The sequence below is a fragment of the Helicoverpa armigera genome, chromosome 31 (assembly GCF_030705265.1).
Source record: "Helicoverpa armigera isolate CAAS_96S chromosome 31, ASM3070526v1, whole genome shotgun sequence".
NCBI lineage: Eukaryota > Metazoa > Arthropoda > Insecta > Lepidoptera > Noctuidae > Helicoverpa > Helicoverpa armigera.
In genome coordinates this window covers 4,027,069-4,045,953 of record NC_087150.1, presented here as the reverse complement: position 1 = coordinate 4,045,953, position 18,885 = coordinate 4,027,069, and the positions used below count along the sequence as shown (strand labels likewise).

Here is an 18,885-nt window from a genome sequence, read left to right as displayed (position 1 = left end):
TCTATGGTATTTCCCCGTAACGATATTTTAATAACACTGTGGCAAGATTTGAAAATTGCACTTTAACGTAATGAATATAAGGTTCATATTTGTAAAACAGTCTAGACATGATTATTAAGAGATTTCTATAGAGGTATCATTCTTTCAACTTAATAATGGTTGCTTGATTCATCATATTATCTAGGTTTTTTTTTCGGTATAAATTATCCATCAATTTCCAATATAAAAATCTCAAAAATGTATTGTTTTTTATCGATAGCAACATTATTAATGAAAATGCAAAGATAAAAAATGAAGTCAAATATTTTGTCTGTGGTCGTTGCTTAGTTTTAGATATGCATAGCTACCTATCGAGAGATAATACCTTTTATTTATTTTATCAGTAAGTATATTGACTTTCCATTGCTGCAGTCTTATTGATAAATACAATTCCACGTGTAAGATAATCAGGATGACTATAAATAAATTAAAAGTAAAAAAAAATACATTAATAATTACAGTTAAATATCAATGGAAAGATATCTGCTAACTTTTCCATTCATAATTCTAGTTCTTGCTACTCACTACTAGATGGCGCTGTTCTCAATTATGTTCAACAGTCGTACATTTTATAATACTGGGCCGTTTTTATTACTCTTGTTAGTTCAATCACGGTAAATAAACATGAAGAATTATACCTACATAATATATTATTATTCTAATACAATACCGTGAATTTATTCTTCCTTTTAAGATTCAACGCGTGATTTAGGTATTGTAAGTATGACCGACATATTTAAACCATTGACTACCTACTGAAAGAGTTTTTAATCTGAGTAGGTAAGTAAAATAAATTGTTTTACATAAGATACCTACGTAGAAAAAATATGTAGGTGAGATATAATTTTTTAACCGACTTCCCGAAAAACGGAAGAGATTGTTTATTAGGTTATTTATTATTTAAAATGTTTATATTTTTTATGTTTATTCACGCATTTCTCCGTCGTTTTTTATCGCTCTGAAGTGAGGTGCTAATGACTTCGGAACGTCTAAAATAACTCTGACTGAAAAAAGGTATTTAACGCGAACTGACTGATAACTATCTACTAAATATCTTATCGTTTATCAATAGATATTAATGGGCTATCTAACACTCATAGGTATATAAATCCCTACTAACCACTCAAGCGTTCGAGGTGATAACAATCACCAAAAAAATTCTTGCCTTAAGCGTTCATGGTGACTACAGTATCCGAACGACATCGTTCAGTTTAAACGTGTACAGCGCTATAGCCAGGTGGTATTAATATAGTTGATTGATACTAGATGGCGCGTTATTAAATTTGTCATCCGTGAGTTGTGATTTTTTCTGTGCAATGGCAACATTAAATTTATAAAAAAATATATTGTAGTGACAGTTCGTCGTTTTTGACAAGTGACTTTTTTGTGTGTGGAGCTCTTGACAAAAATGTGGTAAGTTTCTTGTTTTATACCTTATTTAGATTGTTATTTTATATCAAAATAAACGTGAAGAAATTTCCTTTACGAAATATATATTATTACGACAATTTCAAAACGTTTATATAGTATAATTTAGTTGGAAAAGTTATACGATCACTACACGATCATCGTTTGATACTTTTCTATTGTTTACAGTGTATTCTAATTGGTTATTTTTGTTAAATAAATGCAAAATATACGAGAATCGTTCACTATTAGCACGTTAATGGCCATTTACAAACGAAATACATTGAGATGGGGTCTATAATGACCAAAATGTTAAGACGTTATTCATGATTTTAGTGTTGGTGAGCAGACTCCCCTTGGACCGATCTGCTTACAACGTAAATAATGGTTTGTTCACACGGAGCGTTTTATGATCAATTTGGGAATGTTTTGTGGTTTGTAAAAAATGTGGCTTTACTGAGCTTACGCCCTTGCGCATTATAATGTTTGTTTACTGTTTTTTTTTTCAGTTTTACAGTGTATTTATTTTACTGTAATACCAATAACCGCTTTCTTTTTTTCTATTTAACATAATAATTTGTATAATAAAAAAGGATATGTAATAAAATTATATAAAAGTAAACGTTTAATTAAAAAAATTAATAAAAAATTTCATTAAAACAACCTCGTCGTGTGAAAACGCTATTAGCCGGGCGGCCATCTTGTCACATTTTTACGTCGCCCGAGGCCCAGTGACCGCTTGAGAAACATTTAACTTTGTTTATTTTTTCATGACAGAAAACTAAATATTTATATTAAGATATTGGTATTATTTTAAAGAGTATATCCTGTACTAATATAATAAAAAAACATTGTTACCAGTAACCACTATATTTTTCTTATAAGACTCTGAATAAAAAAAATATACGATATTTTTTTTGATATCCTCAACTTTATACTTTATTATCATCCTATAATATTAATAAAAGTAATTAACTTTTAATCAAATAAAATTGTACGTTCTTTTAGCTTTCCGTGAGTATTTTTTATTCGAATCTAGCTATTGTAGTTTTACAGTAGTAATCGTTTTTGTTGAAAGAGTCGCGCTTGGTCGCAAAAAAGCAATTGACATTTCATGCGCGGACAGGTGAGCCGAGAATCGCCGCGCGGCTTGGACGCTTGAGTGGCTAATATTATAAATGCTAAAGTAACTCTGTCTTTTACGCTTTCACGTCTAAACCATTGAACTGATTTTAATACAATTTGGTACAGAGATAGAGTTGACCTTGAGAAAGAACATAGGATAGTTTTTATCCCGGACTTTTGAAGAATTCTCTTGGAAACGCGATATAACCGAACTCTACGCGGGCGAAGCCGCGGGCGGAAGCTAGTATTTGATATATCAGCATAATAAGACTGTAAGCGGCGCCAGCTTTTGTCAGTCGTTTCCTAAACTATCAGCCGATGCTTGGCTGCTTGGCTGACAGTTTATCTATCTACATAGGTATATCTATGAAGTCCTCCTAGCCGATTATCGGCTACGGCGGCTGTTCCTAGGTAAGGAGATTAGCCAACTGCGCAGGACATATTATAGTTTGGGCACATTTGCTTGGACACAGGTGCACTCACTATTCCTTCACTCTCATAGCGCGATGGGACGACAATCCGACACCACCGGAGCACACAAACCGGAGAGAGATCAGGCGCCTATACTAATATACTACAGAGGAAACATATTTTTGTTTGTACCCTAAAAACTCCAAAACTACTGAATCGATTTGAAAAATTATCTGACTGTTGGAAAGCTACACTCTCCCCGAGTAACATGGGCTATAATTTATCCCATTACTGTCAGTAGTTCCCACGGGGCGCGAGTGAAACCGCGGGCATACGATTAGTTTTGAAAATCAATCAAACTTTTACCATCATTATCCTCCGAGCCTTTTTCCCAACTATGTTGGGGTCGGCTTCCAGTCTAGCCGAATGCAGCTGAGTACCAGTGCTTTACAAGGAGCGACTGCCTATGTGACCTCCTCAACCCAGTTACCCGGGCAACCCGATACCCCTTGGTTTAGTGCCTCTAATATTTTAATACTCACAAAATGACAGTACAGTTTTTAAAATCTTCGTAGCTAATATTTTGTTCTACAATTTTCCTTAAACTTAAGCATAAAAACTCTTGGCACACGATTCGGAATTACATCTGTTTTAAGATTTCTTGGAAATATTATAGGAAGTTGGTAGTTTGTACCATGAATATTAAAATTATAACTTTAGTAAGCCAAAATGTAAAACGACCAGTCATCATCTGCCTAGCCTTTTCCCGATCATCTTCCCATTCTAACCGACTTAAAAAAATCAGCCAAGGGCGAGTCAGACTAAGGCACGAAGGGTTCCGTACCGATTTATAAATCGGACAAACAATCACATTTGTTGTATTACGGACGGACGGACGGACAGAGGAGTGAAAACAATAGGGTCTCGTTTCACCCTAAAAAGGAGGTTTCAAGTTGGACCTGTATGTAAGTAGGTACATATGTTTGTGCTCGATTATCTCACGTTCAGCTGTAGCGATTCTGATGCGGTATTCAGCATAGTATCTGTCAGAATCGGGACAAGAACTTAAGACAAGAATGCATCTTTCGTTTGTAGTTTAGGAGCCTTTGAATAGGAAGGGAGTGAGTGTCAGTATGACGAGTGACAGGGAAAATGGAAGAGGATGGCATATTGCGCTGACCCCAAGTAAAATTGGGAACAGGGCAGGAGGAAGAAGTTTCGGAGCCTTTGGGGTACACACGAAAAAAATAATGTTTTCTCTTTATTTTATAATATTATTAGTATAGCGGTTCTGCTACTATGAGTAAGTTTAACCTTGATAAACCATATTTGTGCGAATATAAAACATATTAAATAACACTACAAATCTTTGGACTCTTTATAAAAACGTGGCAAAAAAATTGATTCTTCCGCATTCTAAGGTAACCACTATTGGTAGCGGCGACTTTTAAACCACTTCCCGAAGGAACTACTTTTGACCGGGTCCGAAGTAGTTCACTTTGGAAGCGGGTAAAACTGTGCTAATCAGGTATTTAGTCATAATATAAATAACCGGCGAGAGATGTCGTGCGGTGTTCCGCAGGGGTCGGTACTGGGGCCGCTCTTGTGGAACATCGGCTACGACTGGGTGCTGCGCGCCGACCTCCCTAGCGGCGTCAGCGTGGTCTGCTACGCTGACGACACGCTGGTTCTGGCACAAGGGAGGTCGCACCAGGAGGCGGCCGACATAATGACGCGCGGGGTTGCGATAGTCATCGAGAGGATCCAGCTGCTGGGACTGGAGGTGGCCTTGCACAAATCCGAGGCCATGTGCTTTCATGGGCTTCGGAACGCGCCACCTTCAGGCTCCCAAGTCACGGTGGGGGGGGCTACCATCGGCGTCGAGAGGGCGATGAAGTACCTGGGACTCGTCCTCGACGGCCGGTGGAGCTTCGTCGAGCACTTCCGACGTTTGGGCCCCAAACTGGAGAAGGCAGGTGCTGCATTCAAGCGGCTCCTGCCCAACCTGGGAGGCCCAAACGCCCCTGCCGTAAACTCTACGCGGGGTCATGCGGTCCATGGCCCTTTACGGGGCCCCGGTATGGGCACGTTCGGCACGGCCGCGGGCTGTGCACTACCTGAACGTGCCCCAAAGGGTGATAGCCATTAGGCTAATCCGGGGGTACCGCACGATCTCCCGCGAAGCAGCTGGCCTACTCGCTGGACTGCCACCGTGGGATCTGGAGGCGAGGGTCTTCTTGCGCCTGTACGACTGGCGCGAGGAGGCTCAGCGCCGGGGAGAAACCCCGTTGCCGCGGCAAGTTGTCGCGCAGCGGGCGGAGCTCCGGCGCGATCTCATGGTGGCCTGGAGGAGCGACTACCGCAACCCAGTGCAGGGCACGCCACCATCGTGGCGGTAAGTCCCCTCTTTGAGGAGTGGCTCGGGAGGAGTCACGGCGCCCTCACGTACCGCATGACGCAGGTCCTCACCGGACACGGTTGTTTCGGGAGGTACCTGCACCGCATCGGTCGTGAGGAGGCGCCCGGGTGTCACCATTGTGCGGACAGCCCCGAGGACACGGTGGACCACACAGTCCAGGTGTGCCCTGCATGGGAAGGGCACCGCCGGGTCCTCGTCGAGGCTTTGGCGGCGGCGACCTCGCGTCCGGCCCTGGTTCAGGCCATGGTCCGGGCGAGAGGGAATGGGATGCCGTCGCCTCCTTCTGCGAAGCGGTCATGCTCGAGAAGGAGGAGGCGGAACGCCAGAGAGTCCGCACCTCTCATCCCGGCCGCCGCGCTGGACCAGGTAGACACCATGGGCGCCGGGTGTCGCGAGATGACTCCCGGCCACCGTAGGCGTGGGTCTGTGGGCGGTGAGTTCGGGTGGCTCATCGTCCCTCTGTCTTCCTAGACGACAGACCCGTGTCGACGGCGCGCGTTGTTCCACGCGCTCCTCAAAGAGACGTCAGCAACCCCAGCGGGGCCCAGCAGGGCCAAGGCCTGCCGGGGCTGCTGGTTGTTCGAAAGAGATACCGCGGCCCTGGTACATAAAAGGCCTATGACGGAACACGACGATTTTAGTCAGTAAGAGTCTGACACTCCCTCACCGCTGCTAACCCACAGCGGGAGGGGTCATTTGATGATTTTACGTCGATAAAAAAAAAAAAAAAAAGTCATAATATAAATTAAATATAAATTATGCTTATATATATTATTGCGCTTATGTATAACTGCTGAACCGATTTAAATGTATACCAATTTAATAAAGAGGATTTTTGTTTGTTTGATTGTACCCTAAAGGCTCTGACTCTACTGAACCGATTTGAAAAATTCTTTCACTGTATTATATACGTGTATGGTAATATATTCCCTCGGGGACGAGGATGAAACAGCGAGAATTAGGGTGCTTACATAAAGAAACAGGTTTCCGGTACAGACAAACCTGTACGGGTAGGTACCGATCAGTGCAGGTATAATATTTCAATACAATCCTATTCACTCACTTATAAAGAAACAGATAAGTTACAACCTGTTTCTTTATGTAAGCACCCTTAGCCTGTAAACTATATTTTAGTAAGAGCTTAACACATTTGAGCGGTACTAGGCCACATTCATTAGGTATATAAATATGCGCTTACATGATGTATGTCCGAAACTATGTATTACATAAGAAGTCGTAATGTCAGCACAACCAGATTTGTAGATAATGTTAGTGAATTGCACATCCAAGGCTGTTTCACGTGACTATTTGATTTATTGCCAGCTGTTCCACGCAAGCTACACTCTTCCCGAGTAACATAGGCTATTCTTTATCCCGGTACAGGCAGTAGTTCCCACGGGGAAGGATGAAATCGCGAGAAAACGGTTATAACTTAATCCCTACTAATATTATAAATGCGAAAGTAACTCTGTCTGTCTGTTACGCTTTCACGTCTAAACCACTGAACTGATTTTAATAAAAATTGGTACTGAGACAGAGTTGACCTTGAGAAAGAATAGGGTAGTTTTTATCCGGGACTTTTGAAGAGTTCTCTTAGAAACGCGATATAACCGAACTTACTACTTTTACTACTTACTACTTTTACTAGCTGTTTCTCGCGATTTCACCCGTTCCCGTGGGAACTACTGTCCGTAACTCACAGTGTTGGCTATGTACGGATATTCGAAATTTTAAGATCACATGGCAGCCATAAAATAATACTAAAATTAGTAGGTGATAAAGTTTAGTGTAGACTGTACGAAAACATGCGAAATATAATCTTATCAGCAGCCTTGTCTTGCGTTTATCTTCCTGTTAGATAGCAACAAATTAACTTTACATTATTTTGTGTAGCCACACATATTTGTGGAACTAAGTACTTCAAGAAAGTCAACATCTGCTTGACCGTTTCCCAACTATATTATCCAGACGAATACCACTAAGGTACTACGGACTTCCCACGGGAACTACTCTGAGCACCCGGGTAAAAAGTAGCTTTCCTCAATACATAATATGGGCTATCTAAAACCATTTTTTTCCATAATGGATCCAGTAATTCTTGCCATTAGCGCATACAAATAAGTAAGCAAAGAAAAAACCAAAGAGAAAAAAATAAAATTAACTGATTTATTTGATACATAGTTTTTTTTTTTGTAAATATTATGTAGATTAGGTAGGATATGAAGGTTTTTTACAAGAATAGTTTTTGATTTTAATAGTAAAAATAATTAATGTAAAAGGAAAATTATATATGAGCAAAACTGATTTATTTATAAGTTTCCAAAAAGATTTTGTAAACTTGTTGTTATCAGTGCTTCCTATCCAACTTTCCTAAACTAAACATATATTTTTAAGATTAGTACGCTTTCTAACTTCGTGCGTCATTCAGTGATATATTCTTAAGGTCAGAGCATTTAAACAACAGGACACACCGTAAAACTCTGCGAAGAAGTCATAATCAAAATCATTATATTTAAACTTGGCTGCAAAACAGCACTTTTTTGAACATCAAAGTTCCAAAAGAAAGCCCCCAAAACGCCCACCCTTCACCACTTCCTATGTGTGTTTGCTGGGAAAAAGAAGTGGTGGAACAAACTTCCTAGCCACACAATTTACACTCAAGGCCTATGTTACTCGGATTTACCTTCCCAGCAGTGAAATAATTTTTCAAATCCGTTCAGTTTCGGAGACTTTAGGGTAAAGAAAAACAAATAAACCTTTTTTTATTTTAGTAATATACTAGTTGTATGTGCAGATGGTACGGAGCCCTCCGTGTGCGACATCAACTCGCACTTGACCAGTTTTAAGATTGAATCAAGAATGTCTGATGTTTATGAGATTTGATTGTTTAATATTGCTTATAAATAGAAAAACCAGTTTTGTATAATAACCATAAATTCAAGTTAAAATCTTTGCTGATCTTTTCCTCCTATTAAGCCAAATTAACTGTAACTAACAGGACTGATTTCTATGAAATCAACTGCCTATCTGACCTCCTCAACCCAGTTTCCCGGGCAACCCAATACCCCTTGGCAAGACTGGTGTCAGATTTACTGGCTTCTGACTACCCGTAACGACTGTCAAGGATGTTCAACGACAGCCGGGACCTACAGTTTAACGTGCCTTCCGAAACACAGTCATTGGTGTCCAAGATATACTTAGAAAGTACATACAAACTTAGAAAAATTGCATTGGTACTTGCCTGACCTGTCGAACACACACTCATACTTGAGAGGTTGGTTCTTTACCCACTAGGCCACCACGATGTTCATGTATGTACGTAGTGTTTTTAAATCGTTTTTATGAATAACAAAATATGTTTGATAAAAAACGTGATCTTTGACTTTGTATGTGTGATAAAAACAGTATTCAACAGATTTATAAGATTTTTTGTTAATTAATGATACATCTGCTGTATCACAAGCGAGGCGTTATAAAAATATAAACAGTTTATAACGGCATCCAGACTAGCCGTCGGCCATGGCTGTTGTTCTCTCTAAGGAGATCAGTCAGCTGCGCAGGACATATTATAGTGCACGAGCATTTGCTTGGACACAGGTGCACTCACTATTCCTTCACTCTCATGGCGCGATGGGACGACAATCCGACACCACCGGAGAAAGATCAGGCGCAATCACCAATCATTTAGGCTGTGTTCAAACCAAACTTACTGTTAGCCGCTGAATGTGAGCGAACGTTACGCTGTGTATTGTTTTCCATACATATTCACTTTGTCGTTCACATCTAACCGAGACGATACGTTGTGCGTTGACATTCGGCGGCTGACAGTCAGTTTGGTTTGAACGCAGCCGAAACGTATCAATCACCAATTTCCAGACTGGCTGCTTTGTGAGCTTATGCATATACATATACATTTACACATAGGATAATACAACTATACCATGAAATATAGCATTGCCGTCGCTTCGCTTGCCGTACATGATAGCCCTAAAGTACAGAATATAAAATGACCGTGAGACGTTCGCAAACACATGTTAAGTTAGCTCCTGCAGATTATAAGGAAAATATTTCAATATACTTATTATGTCGGCTAGTAACATCAACCTGTGGACCTTATTATTTTATCGAGGAGTCGAGGAGGAGAAGAGCTCCTGAATATGAATCATCCTCCGAGCCTTTTTCCCAACTATGTTGGGGTCGGCTTCCAGTCTAACCGGATTCAGCAGAGTACCAGCGCTTTACAAGGAGCGACTGCCTATCTGACGTACTCAACCCAGTTACCCGGGCAACCCAATACTCCTTGGTTAGACTGGTGTCAGACTTACTGGCTTCTGACTACCCGTAACGACTGTCAAGGATGTTCAATGGCAGCCGAGACCTACAGTTTAACGTGCCGTAGCTCGTGAATACGAATATGAATATCTCGTCATAACGAGTAAGTTCTATCATGTTTCGGAAGGCACGTTAAATTGACAGTCCCGGGTGTCATTTGAACATCTTTGACAGTTGTTACGGGTAGTCAGAATCCAGAAAGTCTGACAACCACTCTTACTTAGGAGTATTGGGTTGCTCGAGTAACTGGATTGAGGAGATCAGATAGGCAGTCGCTCCTTGTGGCACACTGGTACTCAGCTGCATCCAGTTAGACTTTTAGCCCACCCCAACATAGTAGGGAAAAGGCTAGGCAGATGATGATGATATGACCATCTTTGGCAGTCGTTACGGGTAGTCAGAGACCAGAAAGTTAGAGGGGTCACAGTTCACCACTAACTTGGTGCGTGACGCGAACTAAATATAGTAAAACAAGTTTACTATTGATTTTCTTAATGACCAGGCTTTCAAGGTCGGTATTATTAAATATTTATATCATGGGGATCGATTGTCAACCATAATTGAAGGAAGTACTTGATACGTAATGGTTTTTCGCTGTTTCATCCAATACTGTGAATTTTACGCATCCATTTTTATATAAGTACATAAATGGTGAACTGCCTCCTAAACTCATCATCCTCCGAGCCTTTTTCCCAACTATGTTGGGGTCGGCTTCCAGTCTAACCGGATTCAGCTGAGTACCAGTGCTTTACAAGAAGCAACTGCCTATCTGACCTCCTCAACCCAGTTACCCGGGCAACCCAATATCCCTTGGTTAGACTGGTGTCAGACTTATTGGCTTCTGACTACCCGTAACGACTGCCAAGGATGATAAATGACTACCGGGAACTGGCTCCTAAACTACTGAACTGGTTTAAAAAAATCTTTCACTGTTGGAAAGCTACATTCTTCCCGAGTAGGGCTGCCATCCGTCCGGGTTTCCCCGGATTTGTCCTCGTTTGGAGGCCGTCCGGGGGCCGTCCGGGCGGGGTTTCAAGAAGTGTCCGGGGAAAACCCGGACACTTTTCATATAAGGAAGCACCTCATTTAATTTAAGCATATGTTAATAATAAATGGATAACAAATTAGGTACTATTTTGTTTGAAAAAAAATCGTACTCGTTCGGGAAAAAAATGCGATTTACGTAAAATGTCCGGGTTTTTTAAATATTTGTCCGGGTTTGGCGAAATTCGAGATGGCAGCCCTATTCCCGAGTAACATAGGCTATATTTTATCCCTGTACGGGCAGTAGTTTCCATGGGACGCGGGTGAAAACTACTAGCATGCTAATGAAATTAGCGCGAAATTTGAATAAAGTTTCGACTTTCAACTTCCTACATACACTCATGATTCAAATAAACTATTATTAGTACATATACAAGTAGATACTTGTTTGTACTAAGATTACACATAATTACTCAAGTATTACATACACAGGGGGATTTATTTTAATATCATCAACAGCCATTTATCGTCCCACTGCTGGGCTGCGGCCTCCTCTCACACGGAGAAGGATTGAGCATTAATCACCACGCTTGCTCAATGCGGGTTGGTGATTTCAGACTTTATAATCCAGGTTTCCTCAAGATGTTGATGATTTTAGAGCTATATGATCCGGTATCGAAGAGTTCGTATATATGGATGTTTGTTGTTCTTTCACGCAAAAACTACTCGATGGATTTCGATGACACTTGGCAGTTATACAGCTTTTATATTGACTGGCATAAAATATTGTTTTTATCTGGTTTTGGGAAGTAATTCCCTTGGGAAGCGGGTGAAATGGCGAGCAGAAGCTAGTTGAAAATAAACTGTCAGTCAACTGTCGGTCATTTATTGTCAGATTAGTCTGCAATGTACGAGGGCTTTTGTTTATTCAGCAAAAGCTATTTTTAGCCAAAAAAAATATTTGTTTGCCCAGATGTCTAGACTTCTTTTTCTGAAAGTTTACACCGAAAACAAGTTAAATATAGCCCATTTGCATTTACTATGTAGTTATATTTAAACTATTCACGCGATCGGTATGTCTTTTGAATATCTTTGACAGTCATTACGGGTAGTCAGCAGCTAGAAATTCTGACAACCAGTCTTACCAAAAGGTACCTATTGGGTTGCCCGGGTTACTGGGTTGAGGAGGTCAAATGGGCAGTTGCTCGATGTAGCACACTGTAAAATATGAAGCTATCCCCAACATAGTTGGGAAAAGGCTAGGCATTTGAAGACTAATTAACAAAGATACCTCTTCATAAAACATCATAGTCATCTCTCGAAACTTTCCCAACTAAGTTGGGGTCGGTTTCCACTAGTTTCCAGTGTAACCGTAACAGTGCTTTATAAGGAGCGACTACCTATCTGACCTCCTCAACCCAGTTACCCGGGCAACTTAATACCCCTGGGTTACATTGGTTTCTGACTACCCGTAACGACTGCCAAGGATGTTCAATGACAGCCGGGACCTACAGTTTAACGTGCCATCCGAAACACAGTTATTTGTGTCTCTTCATACAACACACTGTAGAATCTCTTAAATGGAGAATCGCGTGTAGAAACATGTGTGTTTACGCAGGAACCATTTATGAATTAACTACTGAGAAATAATATGTACGACATACATTGTCGTACATATTATTAGTGTAGTTTTAATTCCATAGATCTTAGATTAATGACGTAAAAGTCAACTAGAACTATGTAATGTAATTTGGGACACAGGGAGTCGATTGCCTGAGAAAGGATATAAGAGTTTATTTTTTTATCCGGGTGCGAAAAGTAGTTCCCTCGGTGTATAATAACAATAACATATAGGCTTCTTTTTATCCATGTGCGGTAAGTAGTTTTATCTGGAAACTGGTGAAACTGCGGACAATACATATTTAACACAGCAGCTGTTACCCACAGTTTCACCTGTGTCCTGAGTGAACTATTTAATAATTTTATCCGGATAGGGAACTACTTTATACTTTTACCCGGATGCGGATTGTAGTTCACTTGGGAAGCGGATGAAATTTATTTCTGAACAACACTATATTTCAACATAAGTACTTTTGCAAGTAAATAACACTTGTATTAATTCGTTAATTATCTTTAACATGACATTCTTATCAGACTTCAACATACAACTTATTATGAGTACTAGAAAATAGTAGTAAAATACTTTACTTGCGGAGCCCTTTCCCAACTATGTTAGGGTCGGCTTCCAGTCTAACCGGATGCAGCTGAGTACCAGTGTGCCACAAGGAGCGACTGCCTATCTGATCTCCTCAATCCAGTTACCCGGGCAACCCAATGCTTTTGGGCTCCAGAAGGAACATGGGGGAGTTTTAGTTAGTAAGAGTCTGACAGTCACGCCGCTCTTTGTGTTATAATTCTGACCGCTTAGGGTTTCCGCCTGTCCATCTTTGATACCGTATTTCTATAATAGATGAACCGATTTGGATACGAATTTTTCTAGACGAAAGTTCTCAGATATGTCATCAAAATCGGTCCTGCGGTTTTTTTTTAATTTTTTTTATTAACCTATGTTGTCCCACTGCTGGGCAAAGGCCTCCCCCATAGCCAAAAGATGGATATCTTTTCCTATCGGTCGCTATTTGTGGCCAGTCCTTGTGGAAGCTGTCTTAATCTTCTCTCCACCGTTTCCTTGGTCGCCTTCCATCATCAGGGTTCCATTTTGTGGTGATGTTGGCCCACTTGTCCGGGTTCTGCGGTACAGTCATTATATTTGTTTCTCCATACCGTTCACGTGTCAATAAAATTTACTTTTCCTTTCAATTTTTTCATGAATATCCACCTGTTTTTTACTTTCAAGGACCTCGGAATGAACAATAAAATAAATAACATGTGTAAATTGTACATAATATTGAATAATTAACAATTAATATTACAATGAAGGCAGTGTTACAATTTTATCATAAATAAATATTTGAACAGGTGTCAACATATGTTTTAGAACCCGACAAAACTGAATTTTACTTGATTGTGGAGGGGCGGAAAACATGTCGAGTATAGGTTCGGGTGTTTGGCAACTGTCTACTTTGTGAATGTGCATATGCATAATACTCTTGCTGTATACGCATATGCATGAATTGTTGCATTGGCAAGTACCAATGCAACTTTTCTAAGTTTGTATGTACTTTCTAAGTATATCTTAGATACTATGACTGTGTTTCGGATGGCACGTTAAACTGTAGGTCCCGGCTGTCATTGAACATCCTTGGCAGTAGTTACGGGTAGTCAGAAGCCAGTAAGTCTGACACCAGTCTAGCCAACGGTTATCGGGTTGCCCGGGTAACTGGGTCGCTTAGAGGATGATGATGATTATTATATCTCATAGCTAAATAGTTTTAGCCCATAATAATAAAATGTACAGGCTACTTTTTATCAGGGTGAAGAAAGTATTTCAATCCGGAAGCGGGTGAAATAGGCAATTTCTTATTATTTTATTTGACGGCTCCCGCTATGGGTGCAGCGTGAGGGAGTGTCAGACTCTTACTGATTAAAACCCACTATGTTCCTTCTTAAGCCCTTTATGTACCAGCGCCGCGGTAACTCGCGCGAACAATCCCGCAGCCCAAAGTCAGACTTGCATTGCTATGACGCATTACAAACGCAGTATTGTGGTTTACCAAACACTGTTCACTGAATAAAACAAGGAAAATTAAATACCTAAATAATTCATTGTGAATCTCTTGTAAATTAAGTATTCCAATATTATATGTAATTGTCTTTAATAACTTTCCATTGTCTATTATTAAAATTGTTCTCTAGTAATCTATTCAGAAAATGATCTATTCATAGTTGTCGGAATCAAATTCAATTATTTCCCGCAGAAATATATTTCACTAACCGATTTACCGCAGTTTCACCCGCGTCCCGAGAGAACTACTGCCCGTACCGGGATAAAACATAAATACTATGCTACTCGGGAAGAGTGTAGCTTTCCAACAGTGAAAGAATTTTTGATATCGGTCCAGTAATTTCGGAGCTTTTAGGATACAAACAAAAAAATAGGTCCTCTTTAGTAGACCTATCATGAAAAGCTAGATGCATGCTTCCAAAAGTGTGTCTTATGGAGAAGAACCGGCTAGAAACTCCATAAACATTCATTCTCTTTATTCTTTCTACTTAATAGCCATAGCTACTATTATTTATAATAGCGCGTGATATAACTAAGTTTAATGACAATAATCATTAGATGAAATCGTTGTTATAAATTACCAAATAATGACTATTCATTTGGAAACGTCTACAAAGCAGCCCGGAGTCTGGAACTGAGCTGCTATTGAATTAGCTAGTACAAACAAATAAATCAAGTAATACTACTAATATTAAACTGAAGAGGTAATTTGCTTGAACGCGCTAATCTCAGAGACTAATCTCAGAGACTCTTTTTAAGCGTTAGGTATGATACTTTTAATCGGGTATGCAATAGTTCACATGGGAAGCCAGTGATACCACTAGCGGAAGCTAGTCTGTTTTTCCAAGAAAGATTAACATAAACGAGTAAAAAAGTCTAATCCACTTTCATTGCTGGTCATGTGATGAGTTTAACCATACATACACAGATAAAAATCAGCCATTATCAAAAAAATTGTTAGTCTATCTAATCTAAGTAGTTCATATCTCGAAAATTACTGAATCGTGACCGTTGTTTAAACAACAATACTCAAATGTACAATTATTATTTGCCTAGCCTTTTCCCAACTATGTTGGGGTCGGCTTCCAGTCTAACCGGATGCAGCTGAGTATCAATATGCCACATGGAGCGACTACCTATCTGATTTCCTCAACCAAGTTACCTGAGAAACCCAATACCCCTTTCTACTCAATACTCAATACTTTTATTGCTTTCCACATGTATTCTAAGGTAGTAACTTATAAATAGTTCACATGGACCCTGTCGGGTACAGCAAAATAAGTGGGTTAGGAAAGTGGGTTCTACGACTGGTTGTCAGTCTTTCTAGCTTCTGACTACCCGTAACGACTGCCAAAGATGTTCAAATGACAGCTGTAACCCACCAATTTGACGTGCCTTCCGAAACACGAAGAAACTCGTAATGACAAGATATCACTTATCAACGGAGTGACCGCGCCAAGCGTCGTAACCTTATGATCGATTGACATATGCGTCTGATACTTAGCCAAGAGTACCAACAATTCTTCTTCTTCTTCTTCTTTCGTGTCGATGACATGTCTTATAGTGAGACTACACTTTGTCAACCCAATATGCCGCCACAGCGAGAGCACGGCCGGATGCGCTCATTAGGTGCTCCCACGAGCAAGTTTCAGGGCAACTAACAATAGTTTTTAATTTATTCATTTCCAGCCTTTTTCCCATATTTTCAGCCGCGTCCTGAAGGAACTACTGCCCGTACCGGGATAAAATGTAGCCTATGTTACTCGGGAAGAGTGTAGCTGTAGGGAAGAATTTTCAAATCGGTTCAGTAGTGTCGGAGCCTTTGAGTACAAACAAACAAAATTTCTTTATTATACATATTAGTAAAGACAAATATACAAATCTTTCCTCTTTGTAATAATAAGTAGGTAATAAAATGCGTCTTAGTATTGATAAGGCGACGAAATGGGTTGTATGTATGCGTATATATACTGATAATATTATCTAAAAGTCTCGAATATGTGTCCAAATGTTGTGTCTAAACAATATTTAAATATGGCACTTAATTGGCCAGATTTTTACTGTGTTTTTATTTTAAGACAGTTTTTAGCAAGCAAAAGTGTGCAGTTACGTTTTATCCGGGTGCAAAAAGTAGTTCTCTCTGGAAGCGGGTGAAACCGCGGGTGGAAGCTAGTGTATCAATAACAGAATAATTAGACACCTACTATTACTAAAGGCTCAGAAGCTAATCAATCGATTTGAAAAATTCTTTCACTGTTGGGGCGCTACACTCTTCCCGAGTAACATAGGCTATATTTTATCCCGGTACGGACAGTAGTTCACTCCGGAAGAGGGTGAAACCGGCGGAAGACAGTAGTTTATTACTAATAAAAAAACCCATGACATGTAAATAATTTGGGTTGTAAACAGGGTTTGGTTACGTAACCTTCATAATAATTATATATCAACAGTTATTTCTTGCTTTCAAATGACTTTATTGGCCTGACTTTCAAATGGCTGACCAAACTATGGATAGACTGTTTTCCCGCGGATTCACTCACGTCCCGTGGGAACTACTGCCCGTACCGGGATAAAATACAGTGAAAGAATTTTTCAAATCGAGTCAGTAGTTTCGGAGCCTAGGTATCTATATGTTCCAATCAAAAAATATGTACCTACCTACTCTTTTTATATTAAATTAGTTTATTTAGAAGTATAGACAGATAGCAACCTAAATTATGATACATAGGATATTTTACAATCTTCACATGATAATAATATTTGGAAAAAAACCACGGAAAATATCTTTTAGATTTAGTTATATATAACGCTACTATTTTTTAGGGTTCCGCACCCAAACAAAAATTAGGTTTTCACTGTCCATCCGTCTCCAAGCTGTAAGATACAGCCTAATGAACCGTGATAGTTAGACAGTTGAAATTTTCACAGATTATGTATTTGAATTGCCGCCACAATAACAAATACCTACTCGTTTTCTGTCAAAAATTTTCCTGGCCTTTTTTATTTTTGTTTGTTTTTGGATAAATTCAAAAACTACTGATCAATTTTAAAATGATTTCACTCTTAGTAAACAACACTTTTAGTAGGTAACTACAAGTATAGTTATCGGCTCGGATAATGAGCTCTCGGCGGAAGAGTGGGGATCGCTTTGCGCACTGTACACTTAAGGCAATAAACCAATAAATGACTTCTGCGCAGGTGAAGGTCAGGGCTCAATATCCTTGCCGATGATTATAACATAGGCGGGCAGTAGTTCTCACGGGATGCGGATGAAACCGCGGGAAAACGGCTAGTCCGATATGCACACGAATATCAAGTTTCGTGTCTAAAATTTTCAAGAGAATCGGAACCCAGCGTGCTTGAGTCCGACTCGTTCTTAGCCGATTTTTTATAAAAATTCTTCATTTCACAACTATATGTCAATAAGAATGCTAAACAAGACGCATTTGCTTAATAGAATAGCTAAGACAGAGCTAACACTATACGCAAAAACGAGACAAAACATGTAATTCACACAATCTATAATTGTATAGGTCATATGTTATAGAGAGTTCGCAAAACTTTAAATCTTAGCCAATATTCGAGTTACGATTGAAATGTACGCAATAATCCATTTATATAACACTTGAACAAACTTTCACCTACAAAAAATAACTTTTAAAAAAGAATAAAAAGTCAAAATATGTACTTACAGAGAGGGAAAAGTTTTCGAAAATCCAATTAGGCACACAACACAACACAAAAAGTCTTACACGGAACGCTATTCAAAAATTCTAATTTCGAAAATTGTAAACAAACTGAATTACACGGCAAAGTGAGGAAGGCACACGGGATTAGCAACGGTAGATACACGCAACTGATTCTCAAATCGGTCGGGTAACAACGACTGACATTCGCGCAGTACAACGTACAAGGAATGACTGCGACATAATATTATGTTCGCATAGATAGCAAGCGATGACGCCATTACAAAATATAGCTAGCTATGTCGAATAACAATAATTGATAACGCGTTTTTATCACATGTACCTACATGTTTTTTTTCGGTTGGCAAAACATATCTGCTATACATTTAAGGCTATATCCACACAATCAAAGAAGTTTTGCACCAAAATTCTTGTGTATTTCATCAGATAACCGTAGTTCGAATCTTTGTCAATAGATGGCGTTAGTTGTTGAGGAAAATGGAAATATTTTTAGTTTTAGTTTTACAAATCAGTGATTTATTAGTTAAAATTGCTGTTAGAATATGTAAATTTGATATTAGTGGTATAGAGGCTACGAAAGGCGATGAAAATCAAGTTATTTTTTGTGTTTTAGCACGCATTAGAATGAATGATGATCGAATTTAGCTCCATTGTAGATTCAAGCTGATTTAACATTGGCCTTGAATTTAGTTATTTATATCGCAAACTATTAGATTGCTGTTTCATTCAGTTCCGGGTTCTCTCAAAAACTGTTTTTATTTACTTTAGACGTGTTT

At 39.4% G+C, this 18,885-nt stretch overlaps 1 protein-coding gene across 2 annotated transcripts in view; it reads right to left on the bottom strand.

Moving 5' to 3' along the window:
• Positions 1–18,335, bottom strand: part of LOC110381873 (segmentation protein cap'n'collar) — a 137,135-nt gene extending 118,800 nt beyond the window's left edge. The window contains exon 1 of one of the 2 annotated variants that reach the window (XM_064043311.1): positions 18,095–18,335. The gene's annotated coding sequence lies outside the window, so the exon portion shown is untranslated. The remainder of the gene's footprint in view (positions 1–18,094) is intronic. The other variant, XM_064043312.1, reaches the window with a different exon arrangement.
• Positions 18,336–18,885: the final 550 nt, after the last annotated feature.